Raw genomic sequence first — 12,706 nt, 5'->3', positions numbered from 1 at the left:
GAAATAAATTCAGTCAAGTCATATCAAGAAAAATTGTTGCATTTCTCCATGCATGTGGGAATGGTGCAACATGAAACTGCCCAGTTGCTTCTTACAGGAATGAAGGTCTTCGTGGACAATAACAGCTAAGCAGAAATATTGCTTGAACTATCACCTGAACCAGAGGTTGCTGAGGCCACCTGGAATCAGTCCTATGTGGCATTAGCATGTAAATACGCAGAAGTCACTAATTTATTTATTTATTTATTTGATGTTAAACAAGATCTGCTTCCCCTGCTTCATTATGGAAAGACCTCCCCCACCCCAAAAACACGCAAACAAATAAAACGGGAGATTCTTCTCCATGACCACTTTTCCAAGCATAGTGAGAAATCTGTGCCATAGGAGGCTGTCCAGCTCGTGGTTCGGAGCACAGATTCTTGAGACCTCCCTGCCAAGGCACTGCTTCTCCAGCTGGACTTCAGCTTCAGAAGGGTGACCCTTCCTCTGATGACAGCCAGATTGACCAAGCTCTGCATCGCCCATACAAGTGTACCCATAATGAATCCCTGCTGTAATTCATATACAAATGCACCCGTAATGAATCCCTGTTGTAATTCTATCAGCTGTAGCAAGTCAAGCTAAATAACACAAGCATCTTCTGACCAAGGCAGATCAAATACTACCTGTGATACAGATGAATGTTTTCTGGGATGTGTATTTACTGGTAAGAAAAATTGATTAGCAGGATGCCTGAGTCTTATTTAGAGCATCTATTCAAGCACATAGGTGCATTCTACAATTGTAGCAACTATTTTAAAAAGTCAACCAGAGGCTACAGTATTATGTGAGCTTCTCTAGCAACTTCCTCTCTCACATTATACATGCTTTACTTTTCCCTTTGTTTTCTGAGGAAGTATTATTCATGTAATGTTTCTCTGTGCTGTAAATAGTCCTCTAGTTCCTTTCTTAGGTGAACGAAGAATAAAATCACTCTTTATCAAGCAAACTCTGTTCCTTTGTTGCCTGAGATTGTCAGTTTCAGATATGGTGGGGGAGAAACAATCCCCTGCTCCCTAACTCCTGCAAAGCCCTCCAGGGAATCCCTGTCACATTTACTCTCGCTGTAGCTTCCTGGTTCTCAGGGGTGCCTTCTGAATCACAGCAGTTCTGGCTATTTTATTTGCTCCCTCTCTTACACGCGTGCAATTTAAGAAAAGTGAAACTATAGCATTTCACCTTGCAGTGTCTGTGCGGTTTGAGCAGGTAGAGATAAAATTACCTAGAGATTTTATCTAGAGAGAAAATTTCTTCTTATCAGCTGCATAAATGTGCCCCAAAGCCTAGAGAAATAAGGGAACTCTGTAGGAGTTCACTTGCTGAGCAGGTGTTCGTGGCTCATCACAAGAGAGGTGTGGGGTGGAAATAGCTTCTTACCTCTCCAACATGAGCAGCTTTACTCCAGTTCACACCTCTGGACCTACCGGTCAGGACAGTGACATCCCAATTTCTCTGAATTAGACTGGCCAAACGTAACAGTGAGGCATCAAGAAATGGTGTGTCTCCTGCCCAGATTTTTCTATCGACACAAACTGGTGATGCTGCAGGAGCCATGCTAAATGCACAGCAGCTGCAGTGGGACGCTCTTTCCTTGGCACTCAGGGTACTTACTGGCTATGTTGTTGTCAGCTTTGTGAATTTTTTTGTTTGTTTGTCTTCAGAAGAAGCTTGATTTAAAAAAAAAAAAAAAAGTTAACGTATATATAAATATTGCCATTGTTGAGCTCTCTTCTATAGAAATTAGACAGCAAACAGACTGGTCAGACCTCATCAGACAAAATAGACTTCTGTTGGAAAAACAAAACAAAACAAAACAACAACAACAACAAAATACCATTTCCCAGAAAATGAAATATCTAGCTCATGAAAAACATCTCTGCATCTGCAAACACAGCTCTAAGCCATGGTTTATTAAGCATCTAGTAGACTTTCTTCTACAAAACAGAGTCTGGGAGCCCTGGGAAAGGCTTTGAAGCATGTCTGGCTCTGAGGCTGCTTCTTCCTTGAGGTGCTCCAGGTTGGACTTTCCTAACGCCTGTGGGCAGCCCTGCCCGCAGGTCATTCTGCAAAGTGGTGTCTGGCAGAGCCCCCAGCCTCTGCCTGCAGCAGCCCGGGAAGCTCGCACACCCAGAACACCTGACCTGTGTGTGGTTCTCTGTCTGTCAGGGAGAATTGTCACCGATTTTATTTTTTTTTTGAGGTTTTGTGATTTTTACATCACTGTTCTTTATGTATTTTTTTTAAACATTGTGGTGTTTTCCTGGCGTTAAAAACCTGGAAGAAAAAAAAGAAAAGAAAAAAAAAAAAAGACTTTTTTGTGTATTCTTCTGGTGGCTCAGGTCAGCAGAGCTGTGAAATCACTAGAAAGAACTTTGGAAGTGTCTCTGAGCTGCCCAGGATTTTGGAGAGTATGTTTCACCCTTAAAAACACGCTTTGCTCCATCCAAACCATCATGGAGCAAAATTTGGTTCTCCCAACAGTTTCCTAATTTGGGGCCTTTTAGCAAAACTCATATTCTGGATGGAACAATTTTGGACCATTAAGATTATCAGAGAATTCAGTTTCCTAGCCATCTCCTGTGCTGAGCATACTGGGTCCGTCTGGGACAGAGCTGACTTTCCCTGCAGCAGCCCACGCAGCGCTGTGCTCTGTGCTGGTGGCTGGAGCAGCCCTGGTATCACCCCGGTGGTTTGTCTGTTGCTGAGCAGCGCTGGCACAGCACCAAAACACCCTCCAACCCCCCAGAGCCAGCAGGCTGGGGGTGGGCAAGAGGTGGGGAGTGGACATCAGCAGGGCTGCTGAGCCAAACCAAGGGCATAGTCCATAGCGTATGCTGTCGTGCTCAGCACTAAAAGGTGAGAAAGGGGGGGAGAAGAAGGGGGGCTCTCGCTCTGAAGACACCTGTCCTCCCAAATAACCACTACCCATATTGAGGCCCTGCTTCTCAGGACATAGCTGAACATCTTTCGTTGATGGGAAGTAGAGAATAATTTTTGTTTTCTTCCCTCTGTACTTCTGCATACCCTTTGTATTTTTTTTTCCCCTTTTCCTTTTAATCAAGTTACCCTTATCTCAACCCATACGCCTTTTTTCCTTGCAGTATACTTTCTTCTCACCCCCATCCTTTTGAGGATGGTGAACGAGAGAGTGGTAGTGGTGGAGTTCAGCTGCTCAGCTGAGTAAAACCACCACATGGAGCCGCTCTTGTTTCTAATGGTGTGTGCTTGCGTTCTCTCATTGCATTTCTAGTGACAAAGAGACATTTAGAACCTGAAAGCTGATTTTTTTTTATAACCTAATAATTGCATGTTAGGCTCATGAAAGTCTCTTCCAGAGATTTATGCTTTAATTTTATTCTCAACATCTTAGTCTTATGAAGTGACAGTGATCTTGGGATATTAAAAAGTCAATTACGTGATAATTTTTACTAGTCCCATCTTTTTTTCAGAACCTCACACATTATCATTTTGTTATTATGGTCTGTGGTGGAAACCTGTTTGTGATGTGAGTGATAAGGCAGCTGTTTGTCATTTTGAAGACTCCAGAAAAGGTATTTTAAGGTAGTACTTAGCATTGTGAATTAAAAGTGTTCTCTAATAATTGATGTGAAATGTTAAAGAAGATTTTTCCATTCCGTTATAAAAATAGACTAGGGAAATGATCACACAGTTTCAGGATTAGATGATGGCTTTATGTATTTTTACATTTTTACATTTTTATGTATTTTCATGGAGCAGTTAATTTCTGGCTATTTCTCTTATGACAGCAGGATGAGACCCCCAGGTGCTGGCCCTTTCCAGAGGCAGAACTCCAGACACCATGTCAGTGCTGAACGACACCAACCCATGGGGTGTGTTGGGATCAGTTCCCCCGAGCAGGTCTTCACACTTGACAAGTGTCCGCCATCACTTGGGATCGCTGTGTGGGAGGTTCCAGGTTCCAGAAGGAAAAATGAAGAATCGCAATGAAATGGCAGCCAGAAAATGGGTAATTAAGGGGTGGAAATGCTCTCATGTGCCATCTCTGATTACCACGCTTCCTCTGCAGTACATTTTCTTGTGCTGCTGTCCAGCTTGTTTTGTGTTTTAATGTTTCCAATTAAACACATCTGACTGTTTCCCTTGGGAAACTATAACACAGCAAGCCCACAGCACTTCCTGTCAATCATTTTCTTTAATTTTCATTTGATTTCATCACTCCTACTTAACCAGCACTTAATAGTTATTTTCTGTGTATTTCAGTCCTAAGAATTTCCCATGCAAACACATCCTTCAAATATCCGCTGGCTGCTTTCCCTGCCTCATGTTTTAGCCAAGCTATATCTAAGCTATCTTGAATTTCATTTTCTTATGTTCAAATTCTACTGTTAGAGTTTTGCTTTTTTTTTTTTTTTTTTATGTTGGTCTTGGTCACTTGTCCCACCACTGCCACCCTCCCTCAGTGGACTCAGTGGAGTAGGATAAAAGAGAGCAGTCAGTGCTCTGCAGGAAGCCAGAGTGGTGCTTTTGCCTGCCTACAGTAGTTGACTGTACATACACGTTTTGTCTGGAATGCCCATTTCTTTGATAGAAATCTTAGAATGGGGCCTCTTTTTAAGGGATAATTTCTTATTACAGTCGATCTGTGATCTGCAAGTGGAGGTCCAGGCGCAAGAACAATTTGCAATTATTTCTTAGCAGTCAAAATTACAATAATAGTTGTGGTACCTTTTTTTAAGAAGCTTTTTCACTCCTGGTGAATAACTGCAATTTAAGCTACCATTCCTCAGATGTAAGGTGTGTTTTTTTCCGGTGAATTCTATCATCAGGAAATTGGAGAGCTCTTTGGGTAAATAATCCCCCTTTTAATCTCTTTGTCCTTGCACTTGGATCATTTACTTGCTATAGATATAATCAGAGAGATGAGAAACCTGCAATATTTCAGTCTTTTAATTGGCAATGAGGTTAATATAACACAGGCGGCCTCTTTCCTTCCTTCTATTTCAGTTTTGGGTAAGGTTAGTGGGTGGCTGTGGTGGCCAAATGATACTGCTATGTGTCACCATACTCATTTTTCTAAAAGCAATGAGGCTATTAGCTTTCTTCCTTTTTTTTAGCTATGTGTTTCTAGAAGCCTTGGGAAGTTTTACCTTTTCAGAGGGGCTATGAATATCTGCTTCAGTTAAAATTTATTTGAACAAAGGTCATTTTTAAATGAAGAGATTTTTGGTTTTATTTGTTTGTTCTAGTTAAAGACTCTTTCTCTCTGATTATAAATAAATAAATAAATAAATAAATAAAAACAAATCAGGTTTCCTAGCAAACAAGAGATCCACATAGGAGGTCTTGATAATACGTAAACATTAAAGAAAAAGCTTACAGAGTCAGAAATCAGAATCAGTAATAAATTGCATTGTTCTTATTTTTCAACCAACTCTACTAAATAATAGAGCATTGTGATAACTTACCCTATAAACGTCTTTAGGTAAATGCAGCTGACTAGATGTATTTCCTGCCTGAGATTTTGGATTGGTATATAGGTTGAAATATTGCTATATTGCTTTTAAAAAGTAGAAAGCCCAAATATTATAGCTGTGCAGCAGAAGTGATGGGGTACTTGAGAATATGACTGGTAAGCAGTTACTCAGATTAATGAGCAGGATGTCTGCAGTCCACTAAAGAGCACAGGAGGTGACGCACACACCTGAGATATTGCACAGTGAGGATTATCAGACGGAAAAAAGTCCAAATAAAACTCTAAAAGATACATCACAGTTTTTTTCTAATAAATAAAACTTTGTCACACTCAGTGTATTCATAAACTGATTATGAAAGGAGATTAAAAGTGAGTGGGAGATGCATGACAAGTGATACAATCAATAGGGAATACAAGTAGTAAAATGAATGAGGAAGTGATTAAACAGGTATTAGGGGGGATTATAAACCGGACTTTGACCTTGTAGTATGCTACTTGGATGTCACTGTACTGTGTTGCACTCGTCATGTACTATTCTGTCTGAGTAAAGGGCCCTGCATGGCAAACTGTCCTGAAATCCACCGTTTTTAGAGGTAGCTGTGTGAATGAATCTCATGTTTGGTGCTTAATGAAGTTTTATTCCAGGGATGGAAGAGGAGCCAAGCCCATATTCCTAGGTCAGTTCAGCCTCAATTAGGTGACCTTTCAATTACCTATATCTTGATAGAGAGCAGTTATTAATTTGAATAATCTACGACCAAAATAGCATGGCATCTTGATATGAGGAGCTGTCAAGGCAGGTAAATGCACAGGGATTTATAAAGTTGCCAGCGTTCCTCAGCTAGCAACTGCTCTTGATGGAAGGTCCCTGACCTGCTTAAGGTGTATTTGAAATACATTTAAAAAGTGTTTGTTTTCTTTTCCAACTAGCTCTAGTTTGAGCATTAGGTCATGTCAATGTCGAGGTGTATTTGTTAATGATCAGTGCTAGCTGTGACGCTGAGCCTTGAGGGATGAAACAGGAAAGGGGGATTAGGACTAAAATGGCATATTTCTACTTGTCAGGGAGAGAAAGGCAAACAGAAACTCCCAGGCTGTGGCAAGGCTAATTTCCCGTACTTGTCAGTACATCTCACTCAAAGCCAGAAACAAAATGACTTCATTCACACTGAAAAGATGATCCAGTCTCCATGCTTGTGCAGCAGCTGATATTAACCTCCGCGTCTAGTTGGGCTTCAGGCCGTTACTGGCAATGCTAAGCTGTTTGTCCAAATTTGAGGTTATTTTCCTTAATCATCCACTGATTTGCTTCATACAACAGCTTGTCAAGTGACAGAGTGACAAGTTTTGGATGATTAAATATAGGTGGCCAGATTAATTCTCAATATTTCTCCATTGCACTGTGTCAAGAGGCAGGGGAAAAGCACCTTTAACAAACACATTTTCAAGGAAACTATAATTTTCTTTGTGTTGTGAGTAATGCAATATTAAGCACTTACCTCAGCTCTGGAATTTTGTCTGCATCTTTGATGTTAGTGATCAAATATTCATTGCCTTGATTATTCAAATAATTAGACATTTTATCAGTTTCTTTGAAAAGTTCAGAAATAAAAAGGCAAATCCCTTGAAGGGGTGTTCAATATTTAGTTTACTGTCAGCAGAAGAGTCATTAGGCAGGAGGATAGCGTGGCGGGGGAAAAAAGTGTTTGTTGCAGGAGGCCTCAGATTTTCAAAGTGAATGCTTTGAAACTTTTGCTGCATTGTACCTAGTTCTTGCTCAAAAACTGCAGGCAGAGCCTCACCTGGGGATGCTTATTGCAGTTCCAGCAGCTTTAATGGAAGAGAACCAGGCCACGCTGGGGAGTGCTGGCCTTGGATGAAATTCATTACGTAGCTGAAGGGCATAGTCCAGCACCCATTCTGCTTTGACTTAGATAGTGTTTAAAGACAATGCCATGAGGAAATTCTGCATTTTACCCTTGCAGAAGGGGTGAGAAATATACATAAAAATAGACTTAAAGATCATGTATAATGAAAACTGGATACGTAAATTCCTCAGTTTCTTTATGAACAACAAACATTGACAGTGGTGAAATCCCCTCATTTTTAAGGTTATAATTTAGCGGTAGCTTAAAAAGAAAAGTAGGATATTTAGATCTTTATTATACTTAATTGCTTCAAGCTTTCTGACTATTGTGTGGATGTTGCAGAGCATTAGAATAAAATCAGTTCAAAGCTCATGCATAATGTGCTAGAAATTTTTTGTTTGTTATAATTCCTACCCTTTCACATTAATTGTAATCAGCAGAGAATGCAGGCTCTAGTTGTCTTGCTAATGATAAATACAAATATAGCAACAGTATTTTCATTCTCTTTATTTATTTATTTCACCCTGGATGTACCCTGTGCAATGCATATCTCTAAAAAAGGAACAATGGGAGCTTGTCAATGTCTGTACACTGTAGAAATGGGTGTGTTTAGAATGTATGCATATTACATTTATTGAGGGATAAAATAGAAAAATGCTTTGCACCACTTTCTGCTATGGATTTTCGTTATAGCTCTATGCTCTGTGCTTCAGATACTTATGTAAGCATGCGGAAATATATTCTCAAAAAAAGACATAAGTGGCTTGACATAAACTCTTTATTGGTTCAGTTGTGTCAAATATTATCTATAAAAACAGTTCAGCACGAACTCTTCAAAATAAAATATTGCTGTACCTTTACATTAGTATATATAACATTTTTATAAGTACATAAGGAGTTTAGAGAAGAAACTGGGAAATGCACAAGACACGGTAAGTCTATGAAGTTGTTTCTAGAACACCTTTTCTTTTGGGACAGTGCATATCCATTATAGCTAAATCATGGCCAGCAGAATAGTGACAAACGGAACAAAAACATAACTGAAAACATGTTTACATGGTATTTCTGACCATATCAAAGGCCATAAAGGCCTGGAATCTCATCTTACCTTCTGTAATTTTATTCTTAATGGATCCACAGGTTGCAATACTGCTGGTGAAAGGTGGTCAGGGATAGGGATGGCAAGTCCTAAACTACTCCACAGCAATGCTGAATTATACAAAGAGTTAAACAGACAATCATTTTTGTTTTTCTTTTTAATAAAAGTGTTTGAGGTACCTTTAAAATATCTAAATAGATAATTTCTGAAGAAAACACACACTCATCCATATTCAAGCACTACATTTTTCAAGAGGCTCTTCTTTTTTCTTCAATACTGGATCAGAAACAAAAAGATTGCAGTTGTTACAAAGGAGTCAAGGAGAAAGAGGGCAACTGGGAGCATTAAATGCAGGGAAGTGGTTCTGTTTTCATTTTGGTTTTGTTACCCTTCAGACTAAGACCTGACCTTACTACGGTTCTTTCCTTCAACAATGATTTTCCATTCACACAGATAGAATCCAGGTTTTCTATAAAGCTCAAACAAAATGCTAAAATAATTCTTTAAGCAATATACAAAAAAAAAATCTATTGTCTTACGAAGGCCAAACAAGTTTGAGTGCCAGCAAAATAATTCACTGTCTCTCTGATGGACTTCATTATTGCTGAATAGCTTGGGTTCTTCACAGATGGTATTAATTGTCAGCAAAATACAGGAAGTGACTGGCTGGTATTAAGCTTGGCCATGCATTGAAAGCACTCCATGAGAGACAGACAAGATAGATACTAAGTCAAAGGACCACGTTACGGAAAAGCTCACTTGCAACATGGCCCTACCATTGACTCCATTATAACAAAATCAGAGCCATATGGTAACACTTGGTGTCAATTCATATCACTTGACACGAGGAACAAAGTCAGGAAACCAGATGAGTGGCTCATTTATTTTCAGGTGTTTGTAGCTCCTTTGTAAACCGTCCATCAATAGGAAAGGTGACAGTGGTGAACAGCGATTTATTGTACATTCTTTGATTAGGATCTGCTTAGGATGTAGAAGCAGAGTGTTGATTGCTTCCATAGCAAACTACTGAAAGCATTTTCTTAATTGATACTGTGTACATCCTATAACCAGAAAAGACCAAAGAAGAAGGAGAGGAGGCCCAGTGTCTCTTGTAGCTCGAGGAAATGGAGCAAAGAACAATCATCCTTTAAGCCAGACTAAAGAGGAGCTGGGTTTCTGCACAAAGCATGCTAAATCTGTCAGGCAATCAAGGCAACAGACCTAATACCAAAAGAACCTTTCTGAATCAGTTCCTTGTGCAGTCCTTAGTCACTGCAAGAAGAAGCCTACAATAGTGAACATGAGCAAGAAACAGAGCCACAGAAATATTCTGCCTGAAAGCAATCAACTAAATATGTAACTCTTATTAGTGTGTAGAAGTAAATAAAAAAATAAATTTAAAAAAAAATCCTAAATGGAAATCCTACAACATCTTTTTGTAATATTTCATATAATAAAATGTAACCTTCACAGTTCTCCAAGTGAGTGTTTAGAAAGCTGCACACATAGTTCTAGAACAGACCTTGTCCTACAGAAACTGCTGAGCACAGCTTTAATATTGTTGTATTAATGCAATTTATTTACTGTGAAATGTTCGCATTATTGAATCCTGTTTTTCTACCAGCTGGTCATACTGTGAAAAGCAAACCATCAAGCTTAAATAAATAAAACAATACCATTGTGCTGGTAACTCAGAAAGTAGGCTATTCTGTGTAATGGAAATGCAAATATGGATGCAGTTGTTATTTCATGGATAAATGGAACTTACAGCAAGGTGGTGCAATGCTTTTCCCCTCTTTTCTTCATGCGGTTGTTAGGTCACATACTAATCCATCCTTTGTTTGCCATATACCATACATTTAAGCACACTGCTGTTATAGAAAAGTGGAATTTCAAACGCGCTTATGAACATTTCTTATTTGACCCAGTGGTTTGGTGACCAGGGATTGAGGTATTGAATTACCAAAGGCCTCCAAAAGTTAGTTCACAGACACAGACTCAGCTGAAGATTACTTGAGATAGTAGCTGGTTTCCTGGGGGTCTCTTTCTCCTGTATTCTCAGTGCAGTGTACTTTGCAGGCAGCTCTCAGCACTCCAGACTAGCCAACATCTATGCATCTTACTGTGTCCTCTATTTTTGCTCTCATTTCAAGGTTCAAGAATTATATTAATTAAGATTAAGAATGAATGTATAACCAGAAAAACAGAAGATTACTTTCCAATAAACGTTTTTTAGTTTCTAACAGACCAGTGAATATTTTGCCAACCTTTTCTTTTTTTCTCTTTTCTTTTTTCTTTTCTTTTCTTTTTTCTTTTTGTTTCGTTTCATCTCCTTTTCTTTTTTTCTTTTTTTCTTTTTTTTTCTTTTCTTCATTTCATTTCATTTATTTCATTTCATTTCATTTTCTCACAATGAGGTGTGTAGTCGAAGTTCAGGGGGAGATGAGGGATTCTAGGTTGGAGGGAGTGGTAATATCAGAAGAAAAGGATGGCAAAATCCAATGTAGCTGGAGGGGGCACATCACTCTTGGGGGGCAGGAGCTGAGGCAGGCTTCTGAGCCACAAAGCAGTGTAAAATGGGGTAGTGGAAGCATGGGTTTGATGGTTATCATGGTAACCCTACTTTAATACTTCTAATATGTACCCTGACCTTGAAGAAAGGGATCTGTGTACAGAACCTTGTCTGCTTGCTTCCCTGACTTTGCAGCTCTCAGATGCATGGTAGACCTGCTTGAACAAGCAGCTGCTTATCCTTGGTGCTTATCCAAGGCAACTAAAACTGAAACTTCTGCGGATCACCTTTCACATTAAATCTGTTTTCCTCAGGAAATAAATTCTCACTTCAGCTTGGCCTGTGCTATATAAGTATACAAATCAAGACATTTTTCTGATTGAAAGGGCACACCAAGGCTATTAATACCATGCTTGTGCAGAATAAAGAGAGATAACCAAGATTTTATTTTGCAGAGCTCAAAACTGATAATGCACACCACTCAAAGAGAACTGTTTTTCCAATGCAGCACACCTTCATCAGCACTTACTCAGGGAACTAGCGCTTTTTTATATTTTTAGTGACATTTATGAGGGTTACCACTAAAAGATGTAAAGGCAGGATTCAGTTCCTGTATTGAGGCTACAGTATTTGAAAATTATCTGACAAACTATACTAAAGCTATCTCAAAGATCTGTATGAGGATGGCAACAGATTATCATTTCAATCCAGAGTTAAAGCTGAAATGAAAAAGGAAATTCCAAAATAGCTTCCAACCTAGGACTTTTATGCTTCTCTCCTGAATAGCTTTGAATTTGAATTTCATTAATCCTTCTGTATAGTCTGATTCTGCTCCTTTGTAAATGACAGAAAACTTTCCATTAGTTTCTGTGAGGTGTCATGGGCAAGGTCAAACATGTGACTGAGCATTTACAGCATCGAGGTAGGAGAAGTCATGATTCACAGGTGGATGATATGGTAATACATAGTACCCTAAGGGAGTGCTGAGCACCTGGAGAACGGCGTTCGGCAGGGCATGTCCTGCTGTGCAGCTGGGGCTGTCCCCTCTGAGGGCATGGCAGCACGCTGTGTGTATACACCCACATCAGCTTTACACAAACCCCCCTGGCCCAAGACAGCGCTCTGTGCAGTGGCTCTGCAAGCACAGCACGCAGAAGGAGGTGGGGTGAATGAGGCTGTGCTGGGTTCTGTGTTGCAGAATGAAGCCTGAACTATTTCAACCTCCTCTTGGCCCTCCTAGGCACCTGAATGGCTCGTACCTGTGAGATGATTATTTCAAAATTCTGTTTCTTCTCTATATTCTATAAAGGGTTTTCTTTAATTCAGTATAGTAGTACCAACACTGTTACAAGGCACTTCTCCTTTCATACTTGTTAAATAATCCTTTCCAAGTTGGAGGTAAGAAGGTCTTTATTTCCAGGAGATGAAAGGAGGATATAGTCCTGTCATACGGATCATGTTTGCTTGCCTGTCTGGAATTTTTATTACAATGCCAGGTCCTCCACCGAGCAAAAGAAATGACAGGGAAAGACTGACCAGCATTCTCTGGTGCTTGCTTGAGGTCCTAAGCCTTTAAATATTTCAAGCAGCATCTCTGGCTCAGAATGAAAATGAACACGGGAAAACATGGACTGAGTTTTTCAGGACAGGATTTGTGGGAAGAGCTTTAGGGATGAGATTTATCAGGGTATGGGATAGCTTTCTGGTGAAAGGTGATAGCAAATTAACCTGAA

This window comes from Anser cygnoides, chromosome 9 (genome assembly GCF_040182565.1).
Source record: "Anser cygnoides isolate HZ-2024a breed goose chromosome 9, Taihu_goose_T2T_genome, whole genome shotgun sequence".
NCBI classification, from domain to species: Eukaryota; Metazoa; Chordata; class Aves; order Anseriformes; family Anatidae; genus Anser; species Anser cygnoides.
This window is presented reverse-complemented; position numbering follows the sequence as displayed.